The sequence below is a fragment of the Scyliorhinus torazame genome, chromosome 17 (assembly GCF_047496885.1).
Source record: "Scyliorhinus torazame isolate Kashiwa2021f chromosome 17, sScyTor2.1, whole genome shotgun sequence".
Taxonomy (NCBI): Eukaryota; Metazoa; Chordata; class Chondrichthyes; order Carcharhiniformes; family Scyliorhinidae; genus Scyliorhinus; species Scyliorhinus torazame.
Window position 1 is genome coordinate 177,028,253 of NC_092723.1, and position 16,279 is coordinate 177,044,531.

A 16,279-nucleotide genomic window follows, 5' to 3' on the forward strand; every position below is an offset into this window, starting at 1 on the left:
GGTTAATTCATAGAAAGCAAAGAGTGGGGATTAATGGGTGTTTCTCTGGTTGGCAATCAGTAGCGAGTGGTGTCCCTCAGGGATCAGTGTTGGGCCCACAACTGTTCACAATTTACATAGATGATTTGGAGTTGGGGACCAAGGGCAATGTGTCCAAGTTTGGAGACAACACTAAGATAAGTGGTGAAGCAAAAAGTGCAGAGGATACTGGAAATCTGCAGAGGGATTTGGATAGGCTAAGTGAATGGGCTAGGGTCTGGCAGATGGAATACAATGTTGACAAATGTGAGATTATCCATTTTGGTAGGAATAACAGCAAAAGGGATTATTATTTAAATGATAAAATATTAAAACATGCTGCTGTGCAGAGAGACCTGGGTGTGCTAGTGCATGATTCGCAAAAAGTTGGTTTACAGGTGCAACAGGTGATTAAGAAGGCAAATGGAATTTTATCCTTCATTGCTAGAGGGATGGAGTTTAAGACTAGGGAGGTTATGCTGCAATTGTATAAGGTGTTAGTGAGGCCACACCTGGAGTATTGTGTTCAGTTTTGGTCTCCTTACTTGAGAAAGGACGTACTGGCACTGGAGGGTGTGCAGAGGAGATTCACTAGGTTAATCCCAGAGCTGAAGGGGTTGGATTATGAGGAGAGGTTGAGTAGACTGGGACTGTACTCGTTGGAATTTAGAAGGATGAGGGGGGATCTTATAGAAACACATAAGATTATGAAGGGAATAGATAGGATAGATGCGTGCAGGTTGTTTCCACTGGCGGGTGAAAGCAGAACTAGGGGGCATAATAAGGGGAAGTAGATTTAGGACTGAGTTTAGGAGGAACTTCTTCACCCAAAGGGTGAATCTATGGAATTCCTTGCCCAGTGAAGCAGTAGAGGCTCCTTCATTAAATGTTTTTAAGATAAAGGTAGATAGTTTTTTGAAGAATAAAGGGATTAAGGATTATTGTGTTCGGGCCGGAAAGTGGAGCTGAGTCCACAAAAGATCAGCCATGATCTCATTGAATGGTGGAGCAGGCTTGAGGGGCCAGATGGGCTACTCCTGCTCCTAGTTCTTATGTTCTTATGTTCTTATTTCTGCCTTCAGCCAGGAACCCACTGGTGCTAGAACATCTCTATGAGGTAACCACCCCCATCCCGCTCTGGATTTGGACTCTCTGAAATCTGGCATCATTTCTGAAGTTCTTTTTTACTGTTAAGTTATTCACAGCTGTAAAACCCCTCTTTCCTATCCCCTCACTGTATATGTGTGTGGGTGAAGTTTTGAATGTGTGAATGAACTAAATTTACAATTTAATCCTAAAAGAGATTGCTGCGAGTTATTTTAAAGATTTATACACATAAAGGGTTTTGGAATAAACACCGTCACCTTTTTTTAAAACAAAAAACACCTCTGCTTATATACAGATAGAGAGAGAATAAGGGAGTTCAGTTTTGCCCCTCTCTCCTGTCCGTAACAGTAATTAGAGGCTCATCTGGGATCCATTACAAGAGAGACAAAATCTGACCAAAAGTTTGACCAAAGCCGAAATTTAAGAAACACACTGGGCGGGATTCTCCGACCCCCCGCGGGGGGGTGAAACCCGCCCCCGCCGGCTGCCATTGGCAGCGGCCCCCCCGGCGATTCTCCGGCCCGCGATGGGCCGAGTAGCCGCCTGTTTTCGGCCTGTCCCGCCGGCGTCAATTACAACAGGTACTTACCGGCGGGACCTGGCTCTGAGGGCGGCCTCCGGGGTCCTTCAGGGAACGCGGGCGGATCTGGCCCCGGGGGTTGCCCCCATGGTGGCCTAGCCCACGATCGGGGCCCACCCCGCTATTCCTCTGCGAATGCCGCTGTAACAGTCCGCGATGGCTGGAGCGGAGATGAACCCCCCTGTGCATGCACTGGGATGACACCAGCACACGCTGGCGCTCCTGCGCATGCGCGCCAACTCGCACCGGCCAGCGGAGGCCCTTCGGTGCCGGTTGGCGTGGCGCCAAGCTCCTTCCGCGCTGGCTGGCGCTCCTCAGCGCCGGAGTGGCCCGCCCCGCCAGTTCGCGGAGAGTCCCGCCCCCTGAATCTGATTGGGGGGTACAAATAAAACTGCCTGGTAAGGTAAAAAGAAGTGAGCTACTCCAGATGTTGGTTGAGCATTTGGATCCCACTCATCAACTAGAAGAGGTAGATGACGAGTTAAACGCTGACACTGAATGTATTCCCTTATCCAGGTTTGAGCTAGAAAAACTTTCAAGATAGAGAAAAGGATAGAAAAGGGGAAGAGAAAGGGACGGTCAGAAGAGAAAGAGAGAGAGAAAGAGGTGCTCGGGAGAGATAAAGGGAGTAAGAGTGAGAAAGAAAGAGAGAAAGGGAGAGCGAATTCAAGCTCAGAAAATTGGAAATGAAGTTAGAGGATCAAATGGAGAGAGAGAAATCAGACCGATGGAAACTGCCCGGGAAAACCTCTCTTTAACTGGTAACTGCCCAAATCTCCCCATCTGGGAACCAAGCTCTGAAGCATTTATAAATATCATAGGTTCGTTCTCAAACTTGAAGAGAGTGATATGGAATATTTTTCATCACTTTTGAGAAAGTAGCAAGACAACTAAAATGGCCACCAGAAATCTGGAACTTTTTGACACAGAATTAGTTGACAGGGAAGGCCTGAGGTGTCTATTCCATGCTGACTCCTGACTTGTCCACTGATTATAAACAGACCAGGGCTGTCATCTTCGTCCTTACGAGTTAGTCCCAGAGGCATATCGCCAACAATTCCAGAACATTTGTGAGAAATGCACACAGACCCACCTAGAATTCGATTGGCTGAAGCAAATCACGTTCGACTCGTGGGTCTTCTCTTTAAAAATACAGCCCACCTACAATGGAGTGCACAAATTAACATTGCTGAAGGAATTTAAAAACTGCTCACCTTCAACCTAAGAATGCACTTGGAGAAGCAGAAAGTCCTCAAAGTCAGGGATGTAGCACTCATGGCAGATAACGTTAACCTCATTATACCCTGATAACTCAAGCAGACCTTTTCCAAACCACCTAAAAAAAACATATGTGAAAAAATAAGGGTGAAATGGATAATAGGAGGGCTGCATCCAGAAACGAAAGTACAAATGAAGGTCCAAGAAGTCCTCCACAAACCTGAAAGAAGAACACTGAAGAAAACTGGTGTTTTGCCACCATAATAACATAGGGCATTTGAGACCTGAATACTGGTGGTTGAAAGGAAAACCTGTTGGTCTTATAAGGCTCCGCCAGAGTAGTCTGAACTCAGAATCAGGGCAGTCAGCGGAGTCTGCACATCCTCCCCGTGTGTGCGTGGGTTTCCTCCGGGTGCTCCGGTTTCCTCCCACAGTCCAAAGATGTGCAGGTTAGGTGGATTGGCCATGATAAATTGCCCTTAGTGTCCCAAATTGCCCTTAGTGTTGGGTGGAGGTGTTGATTTTGGGTAGGGTGCTCTTTCCAAGAGCCGGTGCAGACTCAATGGGCCGAATGGCCTCCTTCTGCACTGTAAATTCAATGATAATCTATGATTAATCATGTGTCTGTATCAGCCATGTTATTAAAATAACTCAGGTTAAGGTATCCAGATTGTACGTTTGCTAAAGCTGTGATTAATGGGTTATAGATGGGTAGGCTGTAAGGTCATGAGAGAGTCTGGGTCTGTTTTTAGTTTCAATTTCAGCCCTGCCCTGTATCTGCTGTTTTTAGTTTCATTCTTAGAGTTCTGCCCCGGTTTCTGAGGGAAGTAGGTGTGTTTCTCAAACTGACTTCTAAAAGCTTCTCCTCAAGGACTTTGCGCATAAATCTGTAAGCCACTAAGTGTTAACTGTACGAAAACGTAGTATTTGGCCTGTGTGTGTGGGTTTTGCTCAATTGAAATTTTAGAAGTAGATGGGAAAATAAGATAAAAGACCTTTCTTTATTTTTTTTAAGAACTGTTTAACTATTAATTGAAAAGCAGTTTTTTTCCTTGGATGTTAATGGGGTTAACCCTGTGTTAATTGTAAAGTTTGTTTCAATATAAAAGATTCCTAGTTGTCAGTGGAATCATTCCTAAAGGGAAGTAACCTTTCTTCACAGTTTACAAATTGTAATATTGATGGGGTCTTGTCCGGTATCTTAACATAAATTGGGGTCTGGTCTGCATGCTGTAACAATATATTTTAACAAACTATCATATGTTGCTGCTGTAACATCTGCCCACATTTATCCACCCCGCCTCCACACACACACTCACACACCCTCCACCGGAGGCATGACCTCATGTTGGCACATATCACTACTGGTTATCAAAAACAAAAAACAGTCATGATAACTATGCCGGGGGCGAGAAGATGCCTGTAGCCCCCGGGGGTTACAAGACATGCCTTGGCATTGCCCCCAGCACCGCGGCAGTGCCCCCTGGCATGGGGGGGGGGGGTGCAGGCTTCCCCTTCTGCCTTTGGGAGGAGTTCCCCTTATCAATGGGGAGCAGTGTGGGGTCCCCTTCAATGTGTAGGGGTTGGGGCGTGTTCCCCTTATCTGCCAGAAAACCCCGATTTATGTTGCGGGGAGGCGGGGTGCCTTAAGTGTAACTTTGAGATTGGACACATGTAGCTTTTAAAAAGCATGCCACGATCGCAGATTTCCAACATCGCCAGTGTTTTTAGGCCTCGGCCATCCGGCCGACTGTTCGATCTTCGTCATTACTTAAAAATTACACCTCCGAGCTAGACTCACTCCTGCGATCACAGTTTTTCTTTCTATTTTTAATAAATTTAGAGTACCCAATTCATTTTTCCAATTAAGGGGCAATTTAGCGTGGCCAATCCACCTACGCTGCACATCTTTGGGTTGTGGGGGCGAAACTCATGCAAACACGGGGAGAATGTGCAAACTCCACACGGATAGTGACCCAGGGCCAGGATCGAACCTGGGACCTCAGTGCCGTGAGGCAGATGTGCTAACCACTGTGATCACCACAGTTATCTGGTTCCACTGCCTTTGCAAGGTTTGTCTGGAGAATCCACTTGTACACAATGGATAAATGGTACCTCGCCTGCTTTTCAACACCAAGGCCATTAACGGAAAATCTTGAAACCCACTCTCCATTATGTTATGCCTTTTTCCAGGTCAAACTCACTTTTACAATGACAATTAGCACCTACGCCAGCTAAAGTACAGTTTCTCTTTCAGAGGTGCAGACTAGTTTTAGGAAGCATTTGCTAGCTTTAACTTGTACCAACCTTTTACAGTTTTGTGTCATCCCTTCTCAGGCATGCAACCAGTCAACAGCGCATTTAGCACTGGTTCCATGCTACAATTGCATAAATGTGCAGGCAGCACTAAGTTTGCATGCTAACTGCATCAGAAGCAATGGGTCTGGGTTAAATATGCATTGCGATCTCCAGGTCCAATTTTCAGGGTCATGCAAATTTGCAGACTACATGTCATAATTACACTATTAAATATTTTAAAATATTGAGTAATTGGCTTATGGAAAACACCAAAAAGAAACAATTGATTTTTCATTCAGCCTGTAAATATATAAACTAAAACAAATGTATAAACACTTGCCATTATGTAACATACAAATTCCTCTTCACTCCAATTAGTTAATCAAACAGTGCAGGAGACCATATAGTTGGTATACACAGCACAAAGCATTTGAATTCATTCCAATCAGGAACTGACACCTACCATGTAATAGGAGCAAAACTGGACAGTGTTCCAAAAGCAGGTGGCAGAATCTTGCTGTCTGGGATCTCTTCTGCATTCAGTAGCGCCGGTGAGGAGGTACTGCTGTCGGTACTACACCCAGTCAAGGCTTCGGACCACTGAGGGATCCAGACACAGTGGAGTGATGGTGGGAATTGTGTTGCGGAGAAGAAAGGTTGGCAGCAAGAGCAGGGCTTGGCTCTCAGCAGGCCCCCCCACTTCCCACTGCTGGGTCCTTTGATCAGGCACTGAGTGCCTTTGAATGAGGGTTTTTCTATGGGAGCCTGCAAGCAACCCTGACGGAGTTTGCTTGTCATGCTCCTCACTTTGCAAGCCATGCCCCAATGATGGTGGAATGAGCTCCTTAAGTGGGCATTAATTGCCCACCGAAAGGCCTCAACTGACTTCTGGGCCTTCCACCCACAGGTTTAATCGGGGTAGAGGCAAGAAGGTGGCATGGTCCCCACCTGCTATCCTCCCACCTGATTAATGCCCAGCCACTAAACTCACTGCAAGGTTCCACTCAGGGTCTTATGCAACAACATTGTGTTATAATGAATAGTTTTGTTTATGGAACCTAATTTGGTTTTATTAAACCAATGGGCTACAGCACAGTGGGCTAAACAGCTGGTTTGTAATGTAGAACAAGGCAGCAGCGCAGGTTCAATTCCCGTACCGGCCTCCCCGAACAGGCGCCGGAATGTGGCGACTCGGAGCTTTTCACAGTAACTTCATTGAAGGCTACTTGTGACAATAAGAGACTATTATTATTATTATTTATGATCCCTTTCTCTCTCAACTGCTTGTAAATCAGTGCCATGCAGCATGCAAGTACACTTGCCATTAATCCAGCCCAAGTGTATTGTATTACATCTTTCTAAATTGAAGGCCATCTGCTAGAGTTTAGCCCACTACCCCAGCATTTTCAAACCGCTTCCAGAAGTTCCTTCTCTGTACAGTCCGGAAGTTTACACAAATGTTAGCATCACCTTCAAACTTATGGACCATTTCCCCAACATCCACATCGAAGGTATACACAAAAATAATGGGCGCCGAGAAAAACACCACTAATTTAATGACACTTTTGGCCTCAGTGAGAGGAGGCCACACTTTACGTCATTTTCAGGAAGACAAGTTGTGGTTCGGGGCACCATTTTTAAATGCCGCCCCAATTTTTCAACCGACATCAGCCACCCCTCTGCAGCCTCCAGAGCCCCCACCATTGCACCCATTGTACCTCTTACCGGGTGCTTGAGTCCCCCCTCACCCCACCTCTTAAGGGCAAGGCACCCCAGTGCGTGACCTCTGGCATGGGAAACCTGGCACCGGTACACCTTGGCACTGCCAGCACTACCCGGGCACTCTGGCATACATAGATACATAGAAAATAGGAGGAGGCTTTTTGGCCCTTCAAGCCTGCTCCGCCATTCATCACGATCATGGCTGATCATCCAACTCAATAGCCTATTCCTGCTTTCTCCCCATAGCCTTTCATCCCATTCTCCCCAAGTGCTATATCCAGCCGCCTCTTGAATATATTCAAAGTTTTAGCATCAACTACTTCCTGTGGCAATGAATTCCACAGGCCCACCATTCTTTGTGTGTAGAAATGTCTCCTTATCTCTGTCCGAATTCGTTTACCCTGAATCCTCAGGCTGTGACCCCTGGTTCTGGACACACCTATCATTGGTAACATCTTCCCTGCATCTACCCTGTCTAGTCCTGTTAGAATTTTATAAGTCTCTATGAGATCCCCCCTCATTCTTCTGAACTCCAGCAAGAACAATCCCAACCTAGTCAATCTCTCCTCATATGACAGTCACACGATCCCTGGAATCAGTCTGGTAAACCTTCGCTGCACTCCCTCGAGAGCAAGAACATCCTTCCTCAGAGAAGGAGACCAAAACTGCACACAATACTCCAAGTGCGGCCTCACCAAGGCCCTGTACAATTGCAGCAACCACATCGCTGCTTCTATACTCGAAACCTCTCGCAATGAAGGCCAACATACCATTAGCCTTCTTTACCACCTTTTGCACCTGCATGCTTATCTTCAGCAACTGGTGCACAAGGACACCCAGGTCCTGCTGCACACTCCCCTCTCCTAATTTACAACCATTCAAGTAGTAATCTGCCTTCCGGTTTTTGTTTCCAAAATGAATAACCTCACACTTATCCAAATTATACTGCATCTGGCATCCTGGGTAAAAGTGCCAAGGTGCCAGGCTAGAGTGTCAAGGTGCCTGGGTGCCAGTGGGAGTACCAGGATACCACCCTTCCCGGAGCCTGACTAACAAGGGGTCTCCAATGGCCTGGGAGACCTCCGCAGGTGCCATTACACCTGGTCCACGTTTCTGCGGACCAATACTAAATGGCATCTTGGTGAGGTCTCCCAGGCAAGGTTGTTAGTTCCTGGGCCACAGAAGAATATGCGAGCATTAGCGAGATCCAGATCACAGCATCTAGCGAAATCCCATTGAGTCTCATGAGACATTTCAAGTGTCGCAAATCCCGTGAGAGGCTTCTCGCAAGATTCAACGGCCTCATCGGTTTCCAAGTCAGACACAACAAGGCCATTAAATTGCCCCAAATAAAAAGTAATGTTCGCATAATCAATTCCTGCAGGACACCTCAAGTAACCAGCCTTCAAGAAGATCTATAGCCATTATCCACAGCAGTCATTATCAACAGGTTTAGGCCATAGGGAATTTAATCATGAATAACCAGAAATTATGGGCTGGATTCTCCTCTGGCGAGATTCTCCATTACTTGGCAGCGCACCCACATCCGGGTATTTCCCAACGGAATGGGGCTGCTCACAGTGGGAAACCCCATTGGCAGGCTGGTGAGACGGAGAATCCTGCTGCCGGCAGGGGCAGGCTACACTAGAAAACTGGTGCGGTGGGACGGAGAATCCCGCCCTATGAATTTCATTTAATTGTGTTGAATTACCTATGATTTATCATGGAAAGTTTGCCTCTTTGACCTGATACTTTATTATGCTGATTAGGGTCCAAATGTTTAAAAAAATCTTGTCAGGTAATCAATTAATGGCCTTGAAAAGTGTCAGCTTATCCATTCCTTGTCATCATCACTTTACTTACTGTATTGGTGCATAGAATAAGCTGTAAAAACAGACATCCTTTTTGTTATTTATAGTGTATATACTTATATGGTCATGTCACAGGCATCATTTGCATCATTCGAGAGATGTGCAGCATTAGATGGCTGCTGTAACTAAAATGGTAAATTTAACTAAAGCCGCCCCCTCCATTTTCCACAGAGTGTTCTGCTCTCAAACATCAGCATCTCTGCCATTGTTGATGTTTAGCATAAATTTACAGGAATTGACAATAATACTTGTAAGTTACAGAACACTATATGTGAACAAATTGTTTTTAACAACTCATTGTGTACCATAATTTGTCTGGAGAGAGTTTAGGGGAAAATTTATGACAGGCTAAAAAATGTGAGAGACTCAAAATGAAGTGAGTGTTATTTTGAAGTGATTTAATAACGATCTGAGCATCGTAACTGTTTCACACCATTAGTTATTAATAGCACATCTTACAATGAAGACTTCATGACTGAGTTATGTATTTCAGCTCACAATCCACTGGAATATGGGTAATTAAGCCTCTGCTGATGAGTAAGGTTTACTATTAATGTAATTGAATGCAATTTGTTTGTTTCTCTCTGCATCACCCACTAACAACTAAAATAATCTTTAGTTATTCTATCAGTGCAAAGTGATGTTTTAGCACATCAGAATTCCTCATCATGCCTTTCTGTCATATTTTTGAGTCAGTATTGAGACTGCAGAGCTACAATTCTCCATCTGGAAATAGATGAGCCAGTACAAATGTTACTTCCTGGGTGACATACCAAGGGTTTGTGGAAAGTGTTGTTCTGAAAAGGACACAAGAATTTCCCACCTCGCCCAACGCCTAGTGGGGCCCTTCAGTGTTCATCCTACCAGATGTTATGGGGTCTTTGGAAGATACCACCGGCGGCATTTTGTATTCCTGAGACAAAGGATGCGATTCTCCGGAAAAATTAGTAAGTGTGCTAGCGAGCGGCAATTGCTGCGAGTTTCCCAGCGTCCGGCCCAGCGAAGCCGGCATCGCTAATCAACGTTAACTGGCCCACTTAACGATGCCTCATGGGCTTCTCGCACCAAATACCGGCTCGTCAGCTGATTCGCTAGGACCAGGCTCGCCAGTCCCTCGCTAACAAGTTCAAGCAGCACTTCAGCTGCACTTGCTCAGCCAACCCCAGCCAGCTCGCAACAATGGCGCCGAAGAGACCGACCTCAAGATACAGGGATGCTGATCGGGAGTATCCCGGATGTGGTGGAGGCCAGGAGTTATGTCCTCTTCCTCCGGAGGATGGTGAGCCATGGGCTCAGGGACGAGGTGGCGGCAGCAGTCAGCTCGGGCAGTGTGACCAGGAGGACTGGCCTCCAGTGCCAGAAGAAGGTCAATGACCTACACCGGGCAGCACTAGTGAGTAGGCACCAACGTCCCACCCCCCAAGCAAGCATCCCCCCAGGTGACCCCCAACCCTCCCTCCATCCCCCTCCCCTTAAGCCCTCCCTCCACACACCACTTCAACCCTCCCTCCACCCCAACCCTCCCCACAACTGTGAACCTCGTGTGTGGCTAACGATGTCCTCTCTGTGTCTCCTCATGAAAAGCATTCCCATAATCAGCGGGAGAGGACCCAGACTGGCAAATAGGTGCCAAACTTGAGAATCCTCACCCACTTCGATGAGAAATCCCTGGCGGTGACCGGGGTGGCCAATCGCGCCCTAAGTGTTGATGGACGCAACAGGATATGCGGACATCTACATCAACAAAACTGGCGCCACACCTGGACCAATTCAGCGGCCATTGAGGGCTTAGCACCAGCGTCATATGGAACATAATCGAACATTCCTACATATGCTAACATTCTTGAAGACGTTCCAGTTGATAATAAACAATTTATAAATAACTCCATAGGTTGAGAATGGTTTGAAATTGCAACAGTTTGACAGTGTTAAACAATGCAGTCCTGTTGTATTTTATTAAATCTTTGTGGCAACAAACCTCCAGACAAAACTTCAGCTAGATATATTGTCTGGAAACCACAATCCTGCTGTGTGAGTGTTTCTTGAGCACAACCAGACTATGACACAATCATAGGCATCCTTCCTGTGGTCACAAGTGGTCCGGGGCTCTGCTCAGCAATTCATCAAGGATACACTCAGTCATTCCATTTGTGTGCATACAGAGGTTGTACTCCTTTTACAGGTTCTAGCAAGGCAGGACCCTGCATGCTCCTTCAGCTTCTCCCAACCCCAGCTCATTGGGTTGGTCATTTGATGTGCATGCTGGTTTCCTGCCACCAAGAGAGAGACCTCTTAGATGTGCCTAACTAACAAAAATCCCAGGAATAAAAATCCTCAGGTATTTCAAAAGATTGGGAAGCAATAATCATCCTGATCAGCACCAACTGCCCAGTGCTCTATGAGCTGTTCCAAAGGATGCACACTGAGAAAAACAGTAACTTCTGCTGGAGGGCCATCAATGTGGTGAAAGATGCTCGAAACTTGCAAGTTTTCCAGTTCAACAAGCTGTCGATGACAGTGTTGCAGACTGATACATTCCAAGGTCCAGGACTACATGCTGAATGATGCACTAAAGCTTTGGACAGTTGCTACAAAGGTTCCATGGGGATAAGGCAATATTATAACAAGTGGCTGGAAACGGTATAAAACCCTGTATGCACCAGATTATGTTTGACATGAAATATACATTCACCCATAATGCACACAGAAGCCCCCCCCCCCCCCCCCCCCCACACACACACACAACTTCCCAGGGGATCCAACACACCATCCCCAGCCTGACCCCCTCCCTGACCCAAACCGACTCACTACCCCTCTCCCAATCCGATGCCATAAAATAGGTTTCTGGCGGATTGCCACTCCCAACAGATTTACCTTCACTGGTATTCCAAAGCCCTGTCTTGCCCAACCTTCCTCACTCAGGCTGGGTGAGACAGGAGCAGAGATGCACGTCCCCAGGGGCATCAGCTTGGAGTACCTGGGATGAGGAGAAATAGGAAATTCACCTTTTTTACGACATCGGATTGGGAGAGGGAGAGTGGGTTGTTTTTTGTCAGGGTGGGGTCAGGCCGGATTGGGTCCCCTGGGAAGTTGTGTGTGTGGGTGGGGGGGGGGGGGGGGGGGGTGGTGTTCTGTGTGAGGTTGGGTCTGGGTTTTTTAAATAGTTACTCTGGAGTTAGAAGTGATTTTTTTACCTCTAACTCTATCAGAGTAACTATCAGGGTAAACTGGCAGAACCGTCCAAAGTTGGCGATTTAAATCGCTTCTGTGAGATGATTCCCAGTCCAAGGCAACCTCCCAAAGGAAGTTAACACTTCTGGGCAATTACCAGGTAAACCTTTACATAGGAACTTCCTAGATGGATTCCCCAGTGCATCACTGGAGTACCCCTTAAATGCGACGCTGGGGAACCGGGAAGTTATGGACCAATAATTGTGAAGATAACCTGTAATGGCAAGTGTAGTGAGGCATCAAACGTACTGTATTGAACAAAACATCTCTGATGCACTTTATGTCACATAGTTTTACAAATGTTGTAAATAAAGTATACTTTTTGAAAAAGAAATAAGAGTCAGGCTGGAGGGAAATGAGGTGTTAGAAATGCCCACTCCCTCTGTTGCTCTTATTAAGTTGATTATTGCTACTCTCTGGGCCTACTACATGCTTCCCACATGGCGGTGCAAGGGGGCAGACAGCGGGAAATTCCTGTGGAGACTTGGAGCCCCATGTTCCAGAACTGCCTCAGAGAAAATACCCTGGTGGGGCAAGGAAATGTAAATTCAGGACCAGGAGAAGAAGCAGTAAAATCCAATGCCAGGTTTTCCTTCACTCTCTACCACCATCCCATTTAATTTCAGGTGGGAATTGGAGGCATGTCCAAAACATATTGGACGTGATCTAACAAAAAAGTTTCTTGTAATTTCAGGTGGGTTTTGCTGAGACTTTCTCCCCAACTCTGTTGGTGAGTTCCCCACCGATGTATAACCACACTTAGTCACTTTCTGGGTTGCTGGGGAGTTTCTCTCCGGGCTAGCCCTCACTTAGAATTATTTTCATCACTGGGGAGCTGAACACGCTGGCCAGACCGGCTCCTCAGAGATCGGGCCACGATTTTGAAAGGGTGCGCCAATCCCTAGGTGAATTAGAGGGTCCCCCACATGTTCCACCCACATGGGCATTATCCCCCCTTCCCCCCCACCCATCCCAGGTGAGGACACCATGCTATGGGGGTCACTGAGGGCCCACCTTTTTCAGGCCTACCCACACCCCCTTTCGGGCCCCTACCCTTCCAGGCCCCCCACCCTTTACACCCCAAACCTTCTAGAGGCTCCTTCATTCCCACCCTGGAACCCCACCTTTCATAACAGATTTGCATTCCTGGCCAGTACGGGGATCAAACCCGCGACCTTGGCATTATTAGCACCACGCTCTAACCATCTGAGCTAACCGGCCATGCGCAACCCTCACCCTTCATACCCCACCTCGACCCTCCTTTCATCGGCATGGTCCCCGGGCCCAACCCTTGGCAGTGCCACCATAGCACCCGGGCACCTTGGCACTGCCACCCAGGCACTCGGGCAGTGTTCCTGGCAGCCTGGCAATGCCACCCAGGCATCTTAACAGTGCCGTGGTGGCAGTGCCAAGGTGCCAGCCTGGCAATGCCAAGGTGCCCAAGTACCGGGGAGGGCCAGATGGCCAACCTGCCTTGTCCCTTATCACGCAGGGGCCTCCAAATGGCCTGGGAGATCCCCTGGGTGCCGTTGGCCTGATCCACATTTGTATGGGTCAGTACTAATCGGCGTTCAGTTTGGGTATTCCTGGTGAGGATCTGGAACTGGTTAAATACAGGTTCAGCACGCTTAAGTGGGTTTTAAACCCGCCTATTCAGGATCTTACGAGGCATACCGGCTGTCGGGGAGCCTGGGAGAGGCCTCTCCCAGCATCTACTGGTCGCGCCCTGCTCGTTTTTGGGCGCAACGCGGCCGGTAGATCGAACCCATTGTCTCAAACATGTTTCCTCGATTCACACCGATCGTGATGAAACACATTCCTTCAAATACTTATGCTAATGAATTGTCCAAAGGTTCCAAGAATTCAATTGACTGCCAACACATAAATACAGCTGCTGTTGCATTTGCCTCACTACATCCCCATTCCAATCCAAGAACAACACTTGCACTGAGGACCGACTCAATAACACGAATCATACCCAGCAGGGAGTTTCTTTCTTACAAAATTCGCAGTTAGTAGTTAATTATCTTAATGATGTAACAACTATTTTACTGAACCCATGTTAATTATTTTAAAAGGCGGGTATTATTAAACAACTATTCATTTTTAATGGTAGGCATATTCAAGTTTTGTTCAATACTATTTATAGCAGACCTTAAGATGAGACATCAATACAAATTCTGATACTACATAATAAGGAAGAAAATTTAAAATGACTAATCATTTTTCAAAATCTCTCCCATTGAAAAAGATGCGAAATGAGAATGACTACCCTTGACACCAAAGGCAGCATTTGAGCAAGTGTGACATGAAGGACCCCCAGCAAAACTGAAGTCATTGGGAATTGGGGGAGGGGAAAACTCTCCATTGGTTGGACCAAGGAAGCCAGCAGTAGGCAAGAAAGATTGATTTGAACTATTTACAATACTCTGCCTACGGCAGTAACTATCCACAATCACAATCCCCGTTTAGACAACCAACTTCCCAGGCGCTGCGTGCGCCACCGCCACCTTTCTTGCTCAGTTCTAACGAACCTCCACTCTGGAAAGCTCATACTCCATGGACCCACGGGGAGATCGATAATGGTTTCCCCATGAGCCTCGAAGGAGTTATGACAGAATCAAACTTAGCACAAAGGAAGATGGTTGCGGATGCTGGAGGTCAATCATTTTTTTAAATAATATTTTATTAAAGATTTCACACTTAACAAACACAATCTAAATTACAAAACAACTTAGAAAATTGTTCAAACATGGTCCAACTGTCGGGCTAACAACACAAGGAATCAGAGATATAGAAAAACACACAACAAAAGCTACATCCAAAACCCCCGTGTCTCCCTTAATCCCACAAATAAATCTTATCTCCCCCTCTAACAGCTGGTGGTAAATAACTCTTCGAAGTGTGAGATAAATGGCTGCCACCTCAGGTAGAATCCCTCCACCGATACCCTAATGGTGTACTTGACCTTTTCCAGGTATAATGGGTGGATTTCTCCGACCCCCTGCCACGCCGCCCCGATGCTGGGACGCGATTTTCTGCGGAGTGGAGAATCGGCGCCACTGGGGCCAGTGTGGTCGGCGCGGCGCCGGTCGGGGTATGCGGCGACTCTCCGGCACGGGCCGGCGCGCTGATTCTCCGGCCCGGATGGGCCGAGCGGCCGTCACCATAAAGCCGAGTCCCGCCAGCGCCATTCTAACATCCCCTGAGCCGGTGGGACCTCGGCCTTGAAGAGTCCAGGGGTGGCCTGTGGTGGGGGGAGGGGGGGGACAACCCCGGGGGGGGGGGGGGGGGCCTCCGTAGTGGCCTGGCTCACGATCGGGGCCCACTGATCAGTGGGCCGGCCTCTCTGCTCCCTGGCCTCCTTTCCTCCGCGCCGGCTCCTGTAGCTCTGCACCATTTGGCAGTGGGCCGCTTCAGCGCCGTGCTACCCTACTGTGGCCTGGAGAATCGGGTCTTGGAACGGGCGCCAATGTCAGAGTAAAACACTCCCATTTTTACGCCGGCGCCGGCACCCGATGTGAGAATCGCACCCAAAACGTCCATAAGGTCACCCAAACAGGCTGAGGCACTACACGGAGCGGATGCTCTCCATCCCAGCAGAAACTGCTTTTGGGCTATTAGCGAGGAAAAGACAGACGCATCTGCCTTCACCCCCGTCCGCAGGCCCGGCTATTTCGACACTCTGAAAATGGCCACCAAATAACAAAGCTCCAGATCGATTTTGTCCTACCATATGCTGCCATTTCTCCCTCACTGCCCTGTCTAAGTGCGCTTAATACAAGATCACCTCTCCTCTTATGAGAGCCTCCCAGAGTGTGGAGGGAGAGACCAATCCGTTACTATTAAATCGAATGTACTCCTCAATGGCCGCGGTTATATGATCGAAGAAATCTTTCTCAGTCAGTATTGCCACATCTAATCTCCATGGAATCCATTGGATGACATGATGTGGAGATGCCGGCATTGGACTGGGCTGAGGAAGGAGCAGTGCTCTGAAAGCTAGTGATTCAAAACAAACCTGTTGGACTTTAACCTGGTGTTGTAAGACTTCTTACTGTGCCCATTGGATAAAATCTGTCTCTAGGTCAAGGTCCACAAAATGTGGAGCATGGTCAGAGATTACTATCCCCGAATATTCCACTTTTCTAACTCCCAGGAGCAGAGATTTATCAAACAAAAAGTAGTCTATCCTTGAGTAAGCCTTATGGACATGTGGAAGAAATGAGAATTG

General features: G+C 47.4%; 1 long non-coding RNA gene and 1 other non-coding gene across 2 annotated transcripts in view; both read right to left on the reverse strand.

The window, feature by feature from the left end:
- Nucleotides 1-2,962: 2,962 nt before the first annotated feature.
- Nucleotides 2,963-16,279, reverse strand: part of LOC140393602 (uncharacterized) — a 134,499-nt gene continuing 121,182 nt past the window's right edge. Inside the window, exon 3 of the long non-coding RNA XR_011935689.1 lies at nt 2,963-3,041. This is a non-coding gene — a long non-coding RNA (uncharacterized lncRNA). The remainder of the gene's footprint in view (nt 3,042-16,279) is intronic.
- trnai-aau (transfer RNA isoleucine (anticodon AAU)) lies at nt 13,193-13,266 on the reverse strand. The gene has a single exon. It is a non-coding gene; the product is annotated as a tRNA-Ile (tRNA).